Source organism: Apodemus sylvaticus, chromosome 8 (genome assembly GCF_947179515.1).
Source record: "Apodemus sylvaticus chromosome 8, mApoSyl1.1, whole genome shotgun sequence".
NCBI classification, from domain to species: domain Eukaryota; kingdom Metazoa; phylum Chordata; class Mammalia; order Rodentia; family Muridae; genus Apodemus; species Apodemus sylvaticus.
In genome coordinates, this window is record NC_067479.1 from 87,551,904 (window position 1) to 87,569,458 (window position 17,555).

At 42.9% G+C, this 17,555-nt stretch overlaps 1 protein-coding gene across 1 annotated transcript in view; it reads right to left on the reverse strand.

Moving 5' to 3' along the window:
• The window catches only part of Kcnma1 (potassium calcium-activated channel subfamily M alpha 1), a 692,507-nt gene that overhangs the window by 260,999 nt on the left and 413,953 nt on the right, over nt 1-17,555 (reverse strand). The gene's annotated exons all lie outside the window — the stretch shown is intronic.

Here is a 17,555-nt window from a genome sequence, read left to right on the forward strand (position 1 = left end):
TTGGCATCCACAATAGTGCCAGGGTTTGGAGACTGTATATAATATATACATATTATACATAAAATACATATTATATATATTATAAATATATAATTTATACATTAATTATACGTATATTATGAAGACCCATGTCTTTCTGGAAGCACTTGTTTTCCTTTGCTATCCAGACCTAGGAAAGTTGTCTTACTGAAGTATATTTGCACACGTGAGGCATGTGTTTTTCTTATTCTGGCATGTTCTTGGTTTTAGGATTCCTGCTAGTCCTGAATAAGGAAGCCAACTACTCCAGGACATTTCCCTGGAAAGTCACACACTTTCCTTATAACAGCAATGAATCTAGAAGGTTCTTGGGTTATGGCTCTGACCGTTTTTGTTGCCACTTCTTTTATTCCATCTTAAATATATTCTTTCCCCCTGCATTGTGCCAGGCAGGTAGTCAAAGAAACCAATAGAAATGCAGGGCTCAGGCACCAGGAGTGGGTAATAGTCAGGCCTACGAGATGGCTCAGTAGGGAAAGAATTTGACTTACAGGCAAGGAGATCCAAGTTTGTCCCACCTGGGGATTCATCCCATTTACAGTCACCAAACCCCAACACTATTGTGGATACCTAGAAATGCTTGCTGAAAGGAGCCTGATATGGCTGTCTCTTGAGAGGCCTTGCCAGAGCCTTACAAATACAGAGGCAGATTCTTGAAGCCAACAATTGGACTGAGGGCGGGGTCTCTAATGGAGGAGTTAGAGAAAGGACTGAAGGGGCTGAAGGGGTTTGCAACCTAATAGGAAGAACAACAGTATCAACCAACCAGACCTCCCAGAGGTCCTAGGAACTAAGCCATGAACCAAGGAGTACACATGACTCCAGCTGCATATGTAGTGGAGGATAGCCTTGTCAGGAATGAATGGGAGGGGAGGTCATTGGTCCTATGAAGGCTTGATAGGTGCCCCAGAGTAGGGGAATTGAGGGAGTGGGGTGGGTGGAGGCACACCCTCATAGAGACAGGGGGAGGAAGGATGGGATAGGGGATTTCCGGGAGGGGGAAACTGGGAAAGGGGATAACATTTGAAATGTAAATAAAGAAAATATCCAATCAAAAAATGAAAACGAAAAAAAGAAGAAAAAAACAGAACATTCTTTTAAAAGGCTGGGTATTGGAGGGCAAGGGGTCAGAAGATGGATGGATGCCCAAACTCACTGCTAGCCTACTGAGTTATGGACCATTTCATAAGAGACCATTTCAAAGAAAAGTCGACTGAACCCAAGGTCCCAGGGTCTCTGGCATCTACATGTGTATGTGTGCATGTGTGCATGTGTGCATGTGTGCATTTGTTCATGTGTGCATGTGTGTGTATGTTTGTTTGTATGTGAGAAAGAGAGATAATGAACGAAGCAGCAGAAATAGGTTTTCTTTCTCCTATAAACAAGTTGATAGGAATGGTGACAACTCAGGGTAACAATAGTCACAACTTTTTTTCCCTTGTATTATGGTGCTGTTAGCTTATCTATGAAAAGCACCATTATCTTCCCCCAAAGAGACCTTTGGGACCTAGCCAAACAGTACACAATAACAATACCACACTAACACACCTCCCAGCAAGAATGCCTGAAATAATAACACCTACAAAAACACAGCTCCATCCTAGTGCTGAAGTTCTGGCTCGTGAAGTCTATTCTGCTGGACTGGGGTGGAAACTCTGTGAATAGACTCAGGGCTTTTGCTGCTGCTTTACCAAGTTCCTATTTCTGCTTAGGTTTGAGAAGCAATCAACCATTGAGAAACTGCTCCCTGGCCTTTTGGGGTTTTTGGAACTGATAACTTGACACAAGAGAAGCAGCAACAGTTCACCACAGTATTTATTCTCAGACTAGGAACTATTTCTGTCAAGAGACAGAAGGAAGACTTAAACCTGCACAAACCTGGACAAGAGTGATCTATTTTAGTAAAACCAAGTGTGCTCTTTAATCTGGAGTCAGTCTAGAATGCTGGCCCTCGCCCTGCCCTGGGTGTCGGTTTAGAAAGAGATGGAGTGGGGGGTGGGGGAAGGCTGTTGGGGTGCCAGTCTGTGCTCAGCAGGGGCACAAAGGCCACCAACTTTCAGAACCCCAGCCACGTACATGCTGTCTTTTTCTCTCTTCTTTTTTTAATTGGGGGGGGGGGATTCTTGTAGGCTGGGGACTCTCCTGAATCGCGCTCTAAAAGTTAAAATTTCATCTAAGGTTCATCAGTCAGGATTCAAAGGACACAGACTTCTGAGGACGCCATTCCTGCTTTCTCTCACTAGATGGCAGAATGGCATAACAGATACAGAGGTGTGCACCTTGGCAACAGAGCTGAAGTGAGGGACTGGGAACAGCCTGGGCTGCAGGAAGGGGAGCTCCCCAGGGTAGGTCAGTGCACCAGAGGACTAATGCCACCTGTGTCTTCCATAGGACCTCTAGGAGGCTAGTGCAGCCAAGTTTTAGTTTTTCCTGCCAGATGAGAAGTGCCAGTCCTTGTATAAGGAGGACTGCAGTTAGAGAAAATAAACACAAAGCTATTTTGTTAAACCAGGAATAAGAGGTCTTCAGACAATGAGTCCTTTGCCCATAACATTTGGGAGTGGGGGCAGCATTTGATCCTGTCTCCAAATTCATTGAAAATGTACACTCACCTAGTAAGAAGGCTTGTTGGTTTAATTATATGTGAGGTGATAGGATGTGAGGCGATTGGCACTGCCAGCAGGTACCAGATTACAGGATTGGTAATAGATTCTGGGCAACTGATATGGTAAGAAGGAAGACAGCTCCCATACACAGGACACCAGGATGTCACCTATCTTGAGCAAATAAATGATGCTTCAGCCTACCCAGTTCCCAAAGGTAAGTGCCAAGGATAATTGACAAGGAGGAAGAAAAAAGAAAGGGGGGAGATTAGATGACTGAAGTAATGGCCCAGGGGTTAAGAGCCGTTGCTGTGCTTACAGAGGATCAGAATTCAATTCCCAGTAACTACATTTTGCAGCTCATACCTGCTTATAACTCCAGTTCCAGGGCATCCACAGTCATCTGCATGCATGGGTACTCACTAACAAGCATGAGCACGAACATAAACACACACACACACACACACACACACACACACACACACACACACACACCAGCCTTTAAAATAGAGAAGGAAATGGAGGAAGAATGGTAGTTAATGGACATTGAGAAAAATGAGCCAATGTCTCTCCCTTGCTAGAGAGAATGGCCCCATGGCCTCATGTGCCACCCCCTTGTTATCTCTCTTTCCCTATAAGTATCTGGGTTTGCAGTCCGAGTTTACATATTCCTCTCCTACAGCAGAAAAATCGCATTCACACCTTAAACTCAAGCCGAGTACGGCAACTAACACATTATAACTCTAGCTGCTTTAAAGTCTGTGACTGGACAACTAAATTGATGCTGGTGTTAATGGTACAGCTATGCGGGATTTTAAAGGCGTGGATTTACACTAGCGTGTGTTGGGCGAAACACCCAAGACACAAGGCGAGAGCCCTTCCTTCTGAGATCTCGTGCTGCACTCGTGGCTTAGCCTCTATTAGACTTGTTCGGTTTCTGTGTCATATGTCATTGAAATGGATTTTCCAAGATTTCTGTTTCTTGGCACTAATGGGGGCTAGGGCTGATTGGTACATTTCAAGTAATAATTCAAAATTTAGGCGCTGAGACTGCAGAGACCTCAGTTCACTTTCTTGCTGTGCCAATGTCTCAGTGAATAAGACAGCTGGCCTCCCCCAGGTCCCCCCACTTATCATCAGAGCTTGCAGGGATGCTAAACGAGACAGACACGTAAGGATCTCATTCTGATACCTGCCATACAATACACAGTAGTATAATAACAGAGGCCAAAACACATTCCTATTTGATCACTATTGCAGTACCAATGATCTCAGAGAAAAGTTCATGCTGCATTCATCAAAACTGATTTGTAGCTATTATAAGCAAAATCCTGTGCCAGGCATTTAGAGGAACACAGAGGACTATATAATGCATCTGCTATCAATAGGCTTTCTGTAAAGAGCAAAGAAGTAAATGGTATTTTATGCTTTGTGACCCCAGGTCTCCAGATTACCGACAATATGTAAATGAACGAATGTGGCTGTGTCCCAATAAAATCTTATTTCCAAAAATAAACAGTGAAGGGCCGGCCGAGAAGATTGCTCACTGTGGGAAGTGCTTGTCACACCAACGTGAGGACCTGAGTTTAATTCCCAGCACCCACACTGAAAAGCTGGGCACAGTGTCTCACACTTGCAAATCCTAGCACCAGGGAGGCTGAGACATGGGAATCTCTGGGAATTGCTAGTCAGCCAAATGAGCCCAGTCAAGGAGCCTAGGTCCTATCAAGTCGATAAAGCAGGTGGATGGTTTTTAAATAGTAAAACTAGAGAGCAACTCCACTTGCATTCTCTTTTCTTTTCTCCTCTCCCTTCCTATCCTTCTCTTATAAATACAGACACACAGACACACACGCACACACACACACACACACACACACAAGGCAGTGGGGCAGTTGAGGACCTGGACATGCATACATCACTTGTAGATGTGCAGCCCCATCAAAGACAACTTACAATGAGAAGACTGACAGTTCAGAATGAGGCCAGAGCTAGTCTAGTTGAGTTCAAGTACACAATGAGCAATGGAGGACTATGGAAGTCACAGAGAAGGAGTATGTGGGCAAGCAGAGTAGGAGCTTAGTAACTGGAAACTCCTAAGCAGATAGCTGGACTCTGAGATGGGAGATCCACAGAAAGGCAACTAATAAAGGTGAAAGGGGACTGCGGACAGTGTAAGAGAAAGACTGGAGCTTTGACAGAAAAAGAAGGGCTCAGCACAGCCTGGTCATGCGCATGGCTGCAATCCCAGCTGCCCTAGGAGCAGAAGCAGGAGGATCTCATTCAAAGACGGAGCTTAGTGAGTTCATAGACAGCCTGGACACCTTAGTGACACCCTGTCTCAAAATAAAAAGTAAAAAGGGAATCGTGGATCTATCTTAATGGTTGAACAGGCATGAGCAGGACCCTGGGGTTCAGTGCCCAGTATGAAAAGAGAAGAAAGAGGGGGAGAGGGAGAGGGAAGAGGGAGAATGGGGAATAAGGGGTAGAGAGTGAGGAGAGGCAAGAGAAGGAGAAGAGAAGGAAGAAGTTTTTCATCTGCCGTACCTAGAATCTGGCTGGGTGAATTTTTTTTTCAGTATATTAGGAAATATGGAAGTATTAAGTTAATTTTACCCTTTGTAAGACAGGCTGATACACTGCTGTTTGACGAGAAGAGAGAGAGAGAGAGAGAGAGAGAGAGAGAGAGAGAGAGAGAGAGACAGAGAGACAGAGAGACAGAGAGACAGAGAGACAGAGAGAGACAGAGACAGAGACAGAGACAGAGACAGAGACAGAAAGTTGAACTCTAGGATTCTGATACATAATCAAAGAGTCATTTATCTCAATACTGAACTTCACTAATAACAAATACATCATTAACTTCATACTTCATTAACAACAAATAAAAAAGAAGGAAGGGAGATGTTATCACCACCATGCAGTTCTATGTCCAGGCCTAGGCATCCCTAGGGAAGATGAAGGGGAAAAGAACAAAGCTAGTTAAAATGAGTTATCCGAGGAATAAGGAGGGTCCGGGCCCTAAAAGAACTCTTCCCTAGAAGCCTCAGGGGATCTACCCTTGGCAGAGGAGACAGCTCAGACCCCAGAGAATGGAAAAGAAGGGAGTCTGGAACTTCCCTCTGCGGTGGTCCCTCCATAATCTCCAGCATGCCATCAACTGGCCCTAACCCAATCTCAGGAGGTTGGGGAGGAGGAGCATCAACCAAACGTGGAAAGAAAGAAGAGCCAGGGCTGCCCTCTTGCTGTAAGCCAGGACTTGGAGGACCTTTGAAGGGAACTGCACAGGAGGAATCAAAAGGCTTTCTAAAAGGGCTTAACTGTTCCAGTCGGAGTTATACCATGGGATATAATATGCTAGATATGTCTCTATATGTGTGTGCTTAGACTTCCATCCCCAAAGTACAGGATTTCTGTAAAACCTGACATCCAGAAGGCTAAAACAGCACTGTTTCTGGAAGTAAGAGAAACTTGATAGTTGGCACAGCAGGCACTGCTAGAATTCAAGTTCACTATCCTAGTAGGATTGACCCACAGACCTCAAAGCACAGTTCCCAGACCCTCATCGCTGGGACTCAGTAGGAAAACCCTCTTCCTCCGCCCTTACACACACACCACCTCAGATACACTGGTCATAAACCTGGGGTTGACGCAGACCTCTGAGTGGTTCTAAGAGACACTGAAAATTTAGAAACAGAACTCTAGAATATTCATCCATACATGCTCTATAGAAACTCTCCTTACTTGCCTCTAGAGGATCTAATAAGAGATTTAAGGAGGGGTATATGTGTGTGTGTGTGTGTGTGTGTGTGTGTGTGTGTGTGTGTGTGTGTGTGCAATTTTTTCCTAAGGTTTGGTGTTTCTCATTTTAAAAGCATCAAGAAAGAGATGCCTCAATGCTGGATGCATATTGGACTTCTTTAGGGAACCTGAAACCATTCTGGTGGATTTTATTGGGATATAGTCAAGCTGAAACACATGCAGTCTAGCCTCAGTAGTAGGAGGTGCTTATGTTCTCCAGGATATTCTACAATCCTGATAAGATCATTGGAGCCTAAATAAGAAACAGTTTGTAAAATCACCCTTTGTTCTCTACTAGGAAAGACAGGCTTGAAGGTTTTGGGTTTAGGCTGACAGTTTTCACTACCTAAGTCTGCAGGCAGGTTGGGGATAGCTTCAGTTCTAATGCCCTAGGAAAAAACATTTGCCTTTAGAGCAACCCACTCTGCACTGGGATATTAGCTTTCCTTCACATTGCCGTAACCGCATCATAATGAATACATTTCAATATATCGCTGGTGTCTCACAAGGCAACATGCACACCTCCCCATGGTTAAGTCACATGAACACGTGGGACCAGTTGAATTCTGCAATTCTGCCCCTGAGCTCCTCCTAACTAGCATTCAGTCTTCAGTTCCCGGTTCCTTCCCCAGGCTACACCATCAGGCTTAGATCTTAGAAAAAAACAATGAAATTTTTATTATTGCTACATTTTTAGATGCTGCAGATGTAAATATGTCCAGTCCCAGAGATTTAGTTTACCCAAGGAGATTGTTCTAATAACACCCTGGTCAAGCGGAACCATCTGAAGAGATGCTGGCAGCCGTGAAAACCTCCTGCTGAATTCATTCCTTGAAGACATTCATTTTAGAAAGTTATTTCCAATTTAGCCATGCAAGTCAATGAGGATTTAGAATCCCTGCTCCTCACAGAGGGTATCTTTTTTAAAGCACATCCCTGACAAAGCAATATCAAGGGGGACACAACTGGAAATCTCTTTGAGAGGTGTAATTTCTCCAGGAGCAGATTTAGCAACTACAGCAGCTACCAGAATGGCAATCTGCTTCCTAAAATGCATCCAAACTTTCACCAGTCTGCTTTGCTGGGGCTGCCTTCATTCAAAGTCCAACCACGGGGACAGAGCTTAGCCATGGGCCTATTTATCTCACCACACTTTAGCAACATTAGTCACGCTTTAATCTCAATGCCATTCCTAAGGTTCACAGTATCACTGAATTCTCTCTCTCTCTCTCTCTCTCTCTCTCTCTCTCTCTCTCTCTCTCTCTCTCTCTCTCTCTCCAAACAAAGGGTGTGGCTCTATGTCTTGGTCCCTTCAGGCATCTACATCAAAATACTTCTGACTGGATAATTTGTAACAACATAGATGTATTGCTCACAATTCTGGAGGGTAAGTGTCCTAGGGTAAAGGTACCAACACATGCAGTAATATCATTCTGGGTGCCCCATTGTCATGACCTAGTTACCATCTAGATGCTACTCCTTCTAACACTGTTGGTCTAGGGTTAAGCTTCTACATGTGAATTTGGGGAACACTAATATTTAGAAGGCAAAAGCACAAATCTCCAATGCCATTTCAAATCAAACCAACAGTAATGACATCAACTATTTTTTGTGTTAATTTGTAGATGTATTTAAAACAAACCTTCTTACTCTACAAGGCCAACTGCAAAGAGAAGGATCTGTGGAAAGCCAGCTTAGTCATAGAAATAGAATTAATTCAGGCTTTAAAAAGTAAACTGCGTTTTCTAATTTTCTTCCTTATTTTTTGGTCAGCTGGGACCACGTGGGACACTCTGTCAGAAGGTCCCTCTGGTTTTGTCAGGTCACTGGAGCAAGGGAAGGCTGCACCTCACAGTTGGTTTCAGTGCATGGTACTCCTTTTGTGTGTAACTCTAACAGTTGGGTGTGCTTATCATTTGAGCTGCAGCATAGCGTTACACCAAGGAACCTGGACATTGGAGGTGTGTTACCTGAGTCCAGAGGTTGGCTTGGGCTACTTAACTTTGTGACTCTGAGCAAGTAGTAACTTAACATCTACAAGTCTTGGATTTCATAAATGGACCTAAAATGACGTGCATTTCAGACGTGTTTGGCAGAGTGCTTAATCCAATTAATTATATGCACAATTACAAACATATACATGCATATGCACAAATACAGCTTTATTTTGGTTATACAGCAACTTTCCTTTTATATTGTGCATTCCTCTTTCCTCCTTCTTTTTCCTTCTTCCCTAAAAACAGGCACACTTATACCAAGAAAAGAAGCCATACTTGTTCCTTTTCCCTATTTATTATTCCTGTTTGTTGTTTTATTTTGTCTTTTGGTTTTGTTTTGAGGTTTTGTTTGTTTGTTTTTGTCCTGTTTTATTTTTCTGAGGCAGAGACTCACTATGTATGTAGCTCTGGCTGCCCTGGAAGTCACTATGTAGAGCAGGCTGGCCCCAAACTCACAGAAGTCTGCCTATCACTGTCTCCGAAGTGCTGGGATTAAAGGCGTGTGCCATGACACTAGGCTTCCTACTGTTGGGGTTACAAATGACTGACTCCCATATTGTATTTTTAAACAAAGAAACAAGCTAAAGGGAGGGGCTTACTTAGAAAGCTTAGGCTTAGAACCCGAAGAGACTAAAACTGGAATTTAATCCACCTAGGTAGGTGGTGCAGGTGATCATGAGGGCTTTGAGGATTGCCCTTCCAGTGCTGGGACTTCTTGATGGAGATAAAGGAGGGGCCTTATGGTTATAGATGGCAGACCAAAGTGTGAGTTCAAGGTAAACCTATCTCTACTAACTGCAAAGTGTTCTCATGAACTGAAGCAAGAGTATTCTCTAACCCACTACTTACTCTCAATACAGAAATTCCAGAGCCATCCTCTAGGGGGAGCTAGGGAGCTTTCTTTCTTTTTTTTCTGAACCTAAAGGGCCATTTTATACCAGAGCAGAAAGCCTGAAAAGCAGAGACTCAGTCAGGTCCCAGCTTCATATGTCTATTTCTGTCTCTGTCTCTATTTTTAGATAAAATATTAATGTATATGCTTGTGTAAATATTGTATGTATTTTATATATCATATATTATAACATCATAAAATATAAGACATATAAGATATCAATGTCTTAAATGTACTTGATTTAATTCAAGCATTGAGTGATTCCTTCTCAACAATGATTTTTACCTAATGCTTTCTCAATCATCTACTCATGAAAGGCTTTTGTCCTTGTTGTTATTTTGCCTTATTTTTGTGTTTGTTGGTTGGTTTGGTTGGTTGGATTTTTTAAGATAGGATTTGTTTATATAACCCTAGTCATCTTGGAACTCACTCTGTAGACCAGTCTGGCTCAGTTGTCTCAGAAATCTCCCGGCCTCTGCCTCCTGAGTTCTGGGAACAAAGACTTGTGCCAGTACTACCCAGGTAGAAAGTTTTCTTTAGAAATTACTATTTTTAATATTACTTTTAAAGTATGTGTGTGTGTGTGTGTGTGTCTGTCTGTCTGTCTGTCTGTCTGTCTGCCTGTCTGTCTGTCTCTCTGTGTTTGTGTGTGCATGGACACTTGCCCTCCCTCCATGTGCAAAGACAACTTGTGGGAGCCATTTTGTTCTTTCCGCCCATGAGTCCCGGCTTGTTGGCAAGCATCTCTTCCCACTGAGCCCTCTTGGTGATGATCCCAGGAAAACTATCCAATTCTTTAAAAGATAGACTTACTACTAAGTTTCAAACCTGGGGCAAACGGCTGAGATGGTTATTCACATGCCAAAGCAGACCCTTGCCTCTGGGCTCGCCCAGCATCCCTCAGTACCCCACCCACTACACTGAACTCTTCAGCACAAGGGCTGGGCTTCCCTCTCCCCAGAGCCTCTTCCCTATATAATGCAGACATTTTGGTTACCTGTTCCTTTTGTACCTTTGGCCTCCTGGCTGCTGTATCAAATGCCTTCTTTCCCGGTTCCCTTCCCCTCCTCCTCTCCCCACACAGCACAGACTTGTGTCTACTCTGGACTCTCCCAGATATGATTGCCTCTGGCTACGCTCTCCCACTCATCTATACCACTCATCTATAGTAAACTTTCTCTTCCCCCATGCCTAGGAGCAGTCATGTTTATTCCTTTCCTTTTTATTTAATTTTTCCATTCAATTTCTTCTGGTTTTTTTAAAGATTTTATTATTATATGTAAGGACACTGTATCTGTCTTCAGATGCACCAGACGAGGGCATCAGATCTCATTACAGATGGTTGGGAGCCACCATGTGGTTGCTGGGATTTGAACTCAGGACCTTCGGAAGAGCAGTCAGTGCTCTTATCTGCTGAGCCATCTCTCCAGCCCCTTCCATTCAATTTCTTAAAAATCAACTCAAACTTTTGTTAAGCTCCTTTGTATGTAAAAGTGTCCTTCATACCAAGGTGAAAAGTCGTGGTGCTTCCCCATCATGGGTACGCACTAGCATCATGAGCAGATGGAACTTTCCAGAATGATTAAAAGCTTTCTATGTACAATTTAGAGCACAGGAGCCACCATTTAAAGGGATCATTAAGTTATTGAAATGTAGGTAACATTGCTGAAGAACTGCATTTTTAATCTACAGTGACACCTGTCCTACCTGCACTTTTTATGATTTTTATTTATTTGTTTATTTATTTATTTATTTATTTATTTATTTATTTATTTATTTATTTATTTTGTTACCTTGACTGGAGCTAGAATCATTTGGGAAGAGAAACTCTCAGTTGAGAAAAAACATGAAAACATGGCTCCATAAGATTGGCCTATATGCAAGCATGTCAGCTTTACACACACACACACACACACACACACACACACACACACACACACACACAAACACAGAGTCTTTCACTGGCTTGAGACTGGCCAAGCAGGCAAGGCTGGCTGCCCACTGAGCCCCAGGGATCTATCCTGCCTCCCCATTGCTGGAATTACAATCACACTCTGCCATGCCCAGACTTATATGCGGGTGATAGAGATTGGATTCGGGTCCTCATGCTTATGAGGAGAGCATTTTTAGTAAGGGAGGCATCTTCCTTGAAGACACCTTTATCTTACCCAGGTTTAGACTTCCAGGCTGAAACATTATGAGATGAGGCACAGAAGCTGTCTTGAGGCACAGCATTGTGGTGCTGGGTTTCTATGTCAGTAATAAACAACTACAACCATCTCTTATGGTGGTGAGACTGATATGAGCCCAAGAAAGCGACTTTCAATCAATGATACTATCTTCCATTGGTACATACTACTCTGAGTGGAGTCCTCTCCCCTCAGAGAGTTAGCTTCCTCTTCCACGCCCAGCTCCACCCTCCACTACCAGTCTTATCTGGGGGTCAGAGTTCCACAGAATCCTCTATATCCCTGGCACAGACATGCATGTACACACACACACACACACATGCACACACAAGCATGTGTTGCTCTCTCTTCTCTGACCACCACCCACCCTCCTGCCCCATGCTTTCTGCTGTACTTGGCAATTCTGAACTTAATTATATAGTAGGCAATGTTACCTAGTGCCATTTCATGTCTGTTTATCTTGTTTCTAAAATAAGATTCAACCTCAGTCTCAAACAGGAACTATGTGTTGTCCTATTTTGTCCTGTTGCTCTTGTTTTCTGGAACGCGCGCGCGCGCGCACACACACACACAAGAAATACAAAGTTATATATTTTTAAGTAGATATCCTCAATTGTTTTGTTGCTGTTGCTGTTGTTGTTGTTGTTGTTCCCTATGACTGGCCACTAGGTCATTTTTTTATTTCATACTAGAATGTTCTGCTTTCTGGTGAAATTTGTTGAAGGTGTTAAGATCTAATGTTGGACCTAGAATGGATAAGACAGAGGCATAGTGTTCTACTTACAGTTCCAGTCAATGGTGACCCCAATCATGTTCCTCATTCTGTCAGAGAATATGGATAAAAATCTATTTAAAAACATGGCACAGCTAACAAAGAGGGACGCTGTGTCTGTGATACTCATAACCCAGTGCTAAGCACATAACACATGCTCAATAAAAAATGGTTGGGAAGACACCCTTCACAATAGTCACAAACAGCATAAAGTATCTAGGGGTGACTCTAACCAAACAAGTGAAAGACCTATATGAAAAGAACTTCAGATCTCTGAAGAAGGAAATCGAAGAAGATCTCAGAAAATGGAAAAATCATCCATGCTCATGGATTGGCAGGATTAATATAGTTAAAATGGCCATCTTGCCAAAGGCAATCTACAGATTCAATGCTATCCCCATAAAAATCCCAACCCAGTTCTTCATAGAGCTGGAAAGAGCAATTCTCAAATTCATCTGGAATAACAAAAAACCCAGGATAGCTAAAACTATTCTCAACAGTAAAAGAACTTCAGGGGGATTCAGTATCCCAGACCTCAAACTTTACTACAGAGCAATAGTGATAAAAACTGCATGGTATTGGTACAATATCAGGCAAGCGGATCAATGGAATAGGATTGAAGACCCAGAAATGAACCAACACACCTATGGTCACTTGATCTTTGACAAAAGAGCTGAAAGCATCCAGTGGAAAAAAGATAGCCTTTTCAACAAATGGTGCTGGTTCAATTGGAGGTCAGCATGCAGAAGCTAATTGATCCATTCTTTATCTCCTTGTACTAAGCTCAACTCCAAATGGATCAAGGACCTCCACATAAAACCTGACACACTAAAACTAATAGAAAAGAAACTGGGGAAGACCCTTGATGACATGGACACAGGGGAAATGTTCCTGAATAGAACACCAATAGCTTATGCTCTAAGATCAAGAATTGACAAATGGGACCTCATAAAACTACAAAGTTTTTGTAAGGCAAAGGACACTGTCAAAAGGACAAAACGTCAACCAACAGATTGGGAACGGATCTTCACCAACCCTAAATCCGACAGAGGACTAATATCTAATATATACAAAGAACTCAAGAAGGTAGAACCCAGAGAACCAAAGAACCCCATTAAAAAGTGGGGTACGGAGCTAAACAAAGAATTTTCACATGAAGAACTTCGGAGGGCTGAGAAAAACCTTAAGAAATGTTCAACATCATTAATCATTAGGGAAATGCAAATCAAAACAACCCTGAGATTTCACCTCACACCAGTCAGAATGGCTAAGGTCAAAAACTCAGGAGACAGCAGGTGTTGGTGAGGATGTGGAGAAAGAGGAACACTTCTCCACTGCTGGTGGGATTGCAAGATGGTGCAACCACTTTGGAAATCAATCTGGTGGTTCCTCAGAAAACTGGGCATGACACTTCCTAAGGACCCTACTGTACCACTCCTGGGCATATACCCAGAGGATTCTTCAGCATGCAATAAAGACACATGCTCCACTATGTTCATAGCAGCCCTATTTGTAGTAGCCAGAAGCTGGAAAGAACCCAGGTCCCTCAATGGAGGAATGGATACAAAAAATGTGGTATATTTACACAATGGAGTACTATTCAGCCATTAGAAACAATGAATTCATGAAATTCTTAGACAAATGGATGGAGCTGGAGAACATCATACTAAGTGAGGTAACCCAGTCTCAAAAGATCAATCATGGTATGCACTCACTGATTAGTGGATATTAGCCTAGAAACTTTGAATACCCAAGACATAATCCACATATTAAATGATGTCCAAAAAGAATGGAGGAGTGGCCCCTGGTTCTGGAAAGACTCAGTGCAACAGTATAGGGGAATACCAGAACAGGGAAGTGGAAAGGGGTAGATGGAGAAACAGGAGAAGGGAAGAGGGCTTATGGGACTTGCGGGGAGTGGGGACTCAGAAAAGGGGAAATCACTTGAAATGTAAATAAAAATATATCAATAAAGAAAAAATTTTAAAAAATGGTTGGGCAGGGCTGTAACTGTGACTCAGCAGGGAAGCAGTTGTCCAGCATTGACAAGGCCCAGGGTTACAACTCCAGCACTAAGAGGTACACCAGACAACTGGCCAGTGAGTAAGCTTCTCCTATTCTATCCCTCTAACCACAGGAGATGACTCTCCTCATAAACATCTACTCACACAAAGGTGGCATGGCTAACCACTGCTGGGGGTAGAGTTCCTAAAAGAACAGACAGATGAATATCTTGTTCAAGTCTCAAAATAAGATCCACCTCTCATTTCAGGGAACTCTTATTTTAGCGGTCGGGGGTGGGGATTTTGTAAAGGAATGAGCCCAAGTGTGGAAATGGGAATTAAAACAAGTAGAGCCTTGCCGTCTGCAGACATAGGTGCCTTCCCATCCTGCTGCCTTTTGTGGGGTCCCATTCTGCTCTGAATGATTCTTTGGAACTTTAAAGTATGGAGGGCAACTTAGAGAATGAGGCCGGGATAGCTATTGTCCTGCTAGGAAAGCTTACACTACATTCTTAGTACGTAACTACCACACAAGAGCCCAGTTGTGACCCTGTGAGGGAGCGGCCCTTGCTACCAGCCTTTTACAGGGGATAATACTAAGAAGGACTGGAGACAGGGAAATGTGTGATCTTGCGCAAAGGGATCCATGGGCCAGTGGCTGAGGAAGACCTAACTGAACTGGGACAGAACAGAGAACTGGGTTCTGATCTAGTTCTCTCTGCTGAATGAGATCACATGGAAGTCCTTGGTCCTCTGCAAGATTCACAAGCTGACAAAGTGCCCTGGAACTTGGGAGACACCATGCCGCCTCTGTGTGCTTCTCTGGTCCCGGTGGCATTTCTAGAAACTGGGGGTGGCGAAGGAGGAGTGCGAAAGAAGAGATATAGGAGTGTGTACTCTTAAATAAGATCTCTCCCCCTCCCTTCCTGGCCCAAGCAAATCATTGCGAGATGAGTAAGTAGGGATGGAGAGATGCCAACATTAAGCTGCGGAGTGGGTGCCGCCTTTCCCAAATCGGCCCTCAAAACTCCCAATCTTCCAAGGTTAAGGTCAGGAGCTCAAGATCAGCAAAAGAGTGTAGACATCAGGTCAGACTGGGGTAAACTGTCCAGACAGGCTGTGTGAACTTGGACAAGAGAGTCAACCTCTCTGAGCTTCAGGTGCCTGGTCTGGAACCTTGAAGAAATTAACAATTCCTGTCTCATGGGTTTGATCTGAAGATGGAGGTGATATAGGTAAGAGGTTGAATGGTGGGACCATTACTGAAGCATTTGAATACCCACCATTGTTATGAAAGTTACTGAATGTCTTAAGCTGACATATGAAAGTGATATATACGCTTTATTATAGAATATGCAATCCTGTACTGAGAACAGGAATGGCAACATGGTATGGGTTGTGGATTGTAAAAGATATAGACCAGGCCCCTGGCATTTACTCTGGTTTTTAATCACCGTGGTGTCAGCATGCCCCCACCCTCAAAAGTTTGTGCAACAGTTCAGTAGTCTTATTTCTTGTCTCTTATCCCAAATCCCAGTCAGTGAAGGCAGTATACATCCACTTTCCAGGATAAGGGAAAAGCTGTCCAACATGCTCACACCTAATGGTCCTTTTTCTTCTTTGTAGTCCTATTTCCTGAGAACATTCACTAGATTCTGTGGTGGTTCATGAGTACAATGGTTGTTTCCCAGGGTGATAGCCTATTTATTAAATCAGACAGAGGAACCTCCTAACTTTAGACTGAAATGACTCTTCCATAATAGGCAGGAAGGTTTGAGATCCCACCCAAGGACAGTTACCAAGAATCAAAAGTATATTATTAAATGTATTCTCTTGCAAGAGTGGACAGGTTCTTTTGATTGTTGTGGTTTGGTTGTTGTTGTTACTATTATTGTTGTTGCTGTTGTTATTGTGATTATTATTAGTTTTATAGTCCAACACGCCATTGTTCAGGTTCGACATTGACGCTTCCCACCAGGCTGCATCACTTATTGATTTCTAAGGTCCCTAGGTTCCTTCCCTCCTCAGAATGATAAGGCAGCACTTTGTCAATGTCCTTCACAGACTTAGTGGAGAACAAGAGATCCAGATCACAAGGCCAATCATCAGCTCCACTGAGAAGGCTAGGGTGTACCAGCTCATGGACCTCCTCAGGACACAGGTTTGCATGTGGCTCTCATGATCTGGACATACTGACCAGAAAACCATTCTCAGCAAGCACATCTCAGAGCCAAGAAGAAAACTTTTCCACTCAGCAATAAGTAAATATGGTTTGAATGAGAAATCTGGGGGGTAGGCGGCATCTAACTGAGGATATGCACACACACAGGTGCACTTACACACACGCATCCAAGAGTGTGTAGGTGACCACTACATGTTATATATTAGAGATGCTTCTGTTCTAAGTATATGACAGTTGTTTTCAAACCCTGGGCTTTGCAGGATGCAAGTACATCTTCACACAACACTTTTAGAACATTATCTAACAATGTCTACAAAATAAATTATTCATGCTCTTTTACTTGGCAATGCCTCTTCTGGCAATATGGAAATATCTATAGAAATGGAATTTCACAAATACATGGAGGACAGTTTATGAAAATATCATTCAAAGTAGCACACAAAGCATCCAGGTGATCCATTAGGACCCATGACGAGGTCCACTATACAACAAGCAGATAACGGAATTTTACCCAAATGGCTATACAATTTACCTTATCATGGTGCTGAAGGGATGTCCACCACGTGTTACTTTAAGAGCTAAATTGCCATGGAATATGGTTATTTGAAACAATTTCTCATAGGAACATAAGTACCCCTCTAATGTGTTGTCATAAGTGCATATCCATTTATTTATGTATGGGATGGGATGAGTTTGGAGAAACGCGTTTTAACAGTGGGCATCTCAGGGTGGGGTTGGGGACCCAGGGAGGACAAAAGGAGAAGAAATGACCTGCTGCTGCTTTCTTTGTTGGTAGTTGAAAGTTTTCAACAGTTACAACATGCATATGTTTGTGTGTGTGTGTGTGTGTGTGTGTGTGAAAAATATGAAGTTGTCCCTCGTGATCACCAAAAAACCAAAACAAACCAAAGCAAACAAACCTATAAGTAAAGATAGAGGAAATTCTTAATAAGTCCTATATAATAATGGAAGTAAAATTATTTTTGTGTTAATTATAACATAGACATAGCATCAAAGAGGAACTTGGAGCTGTCCATATAATCTTTCTAAGAGCTAGTTAATTTTAATGACTGATTG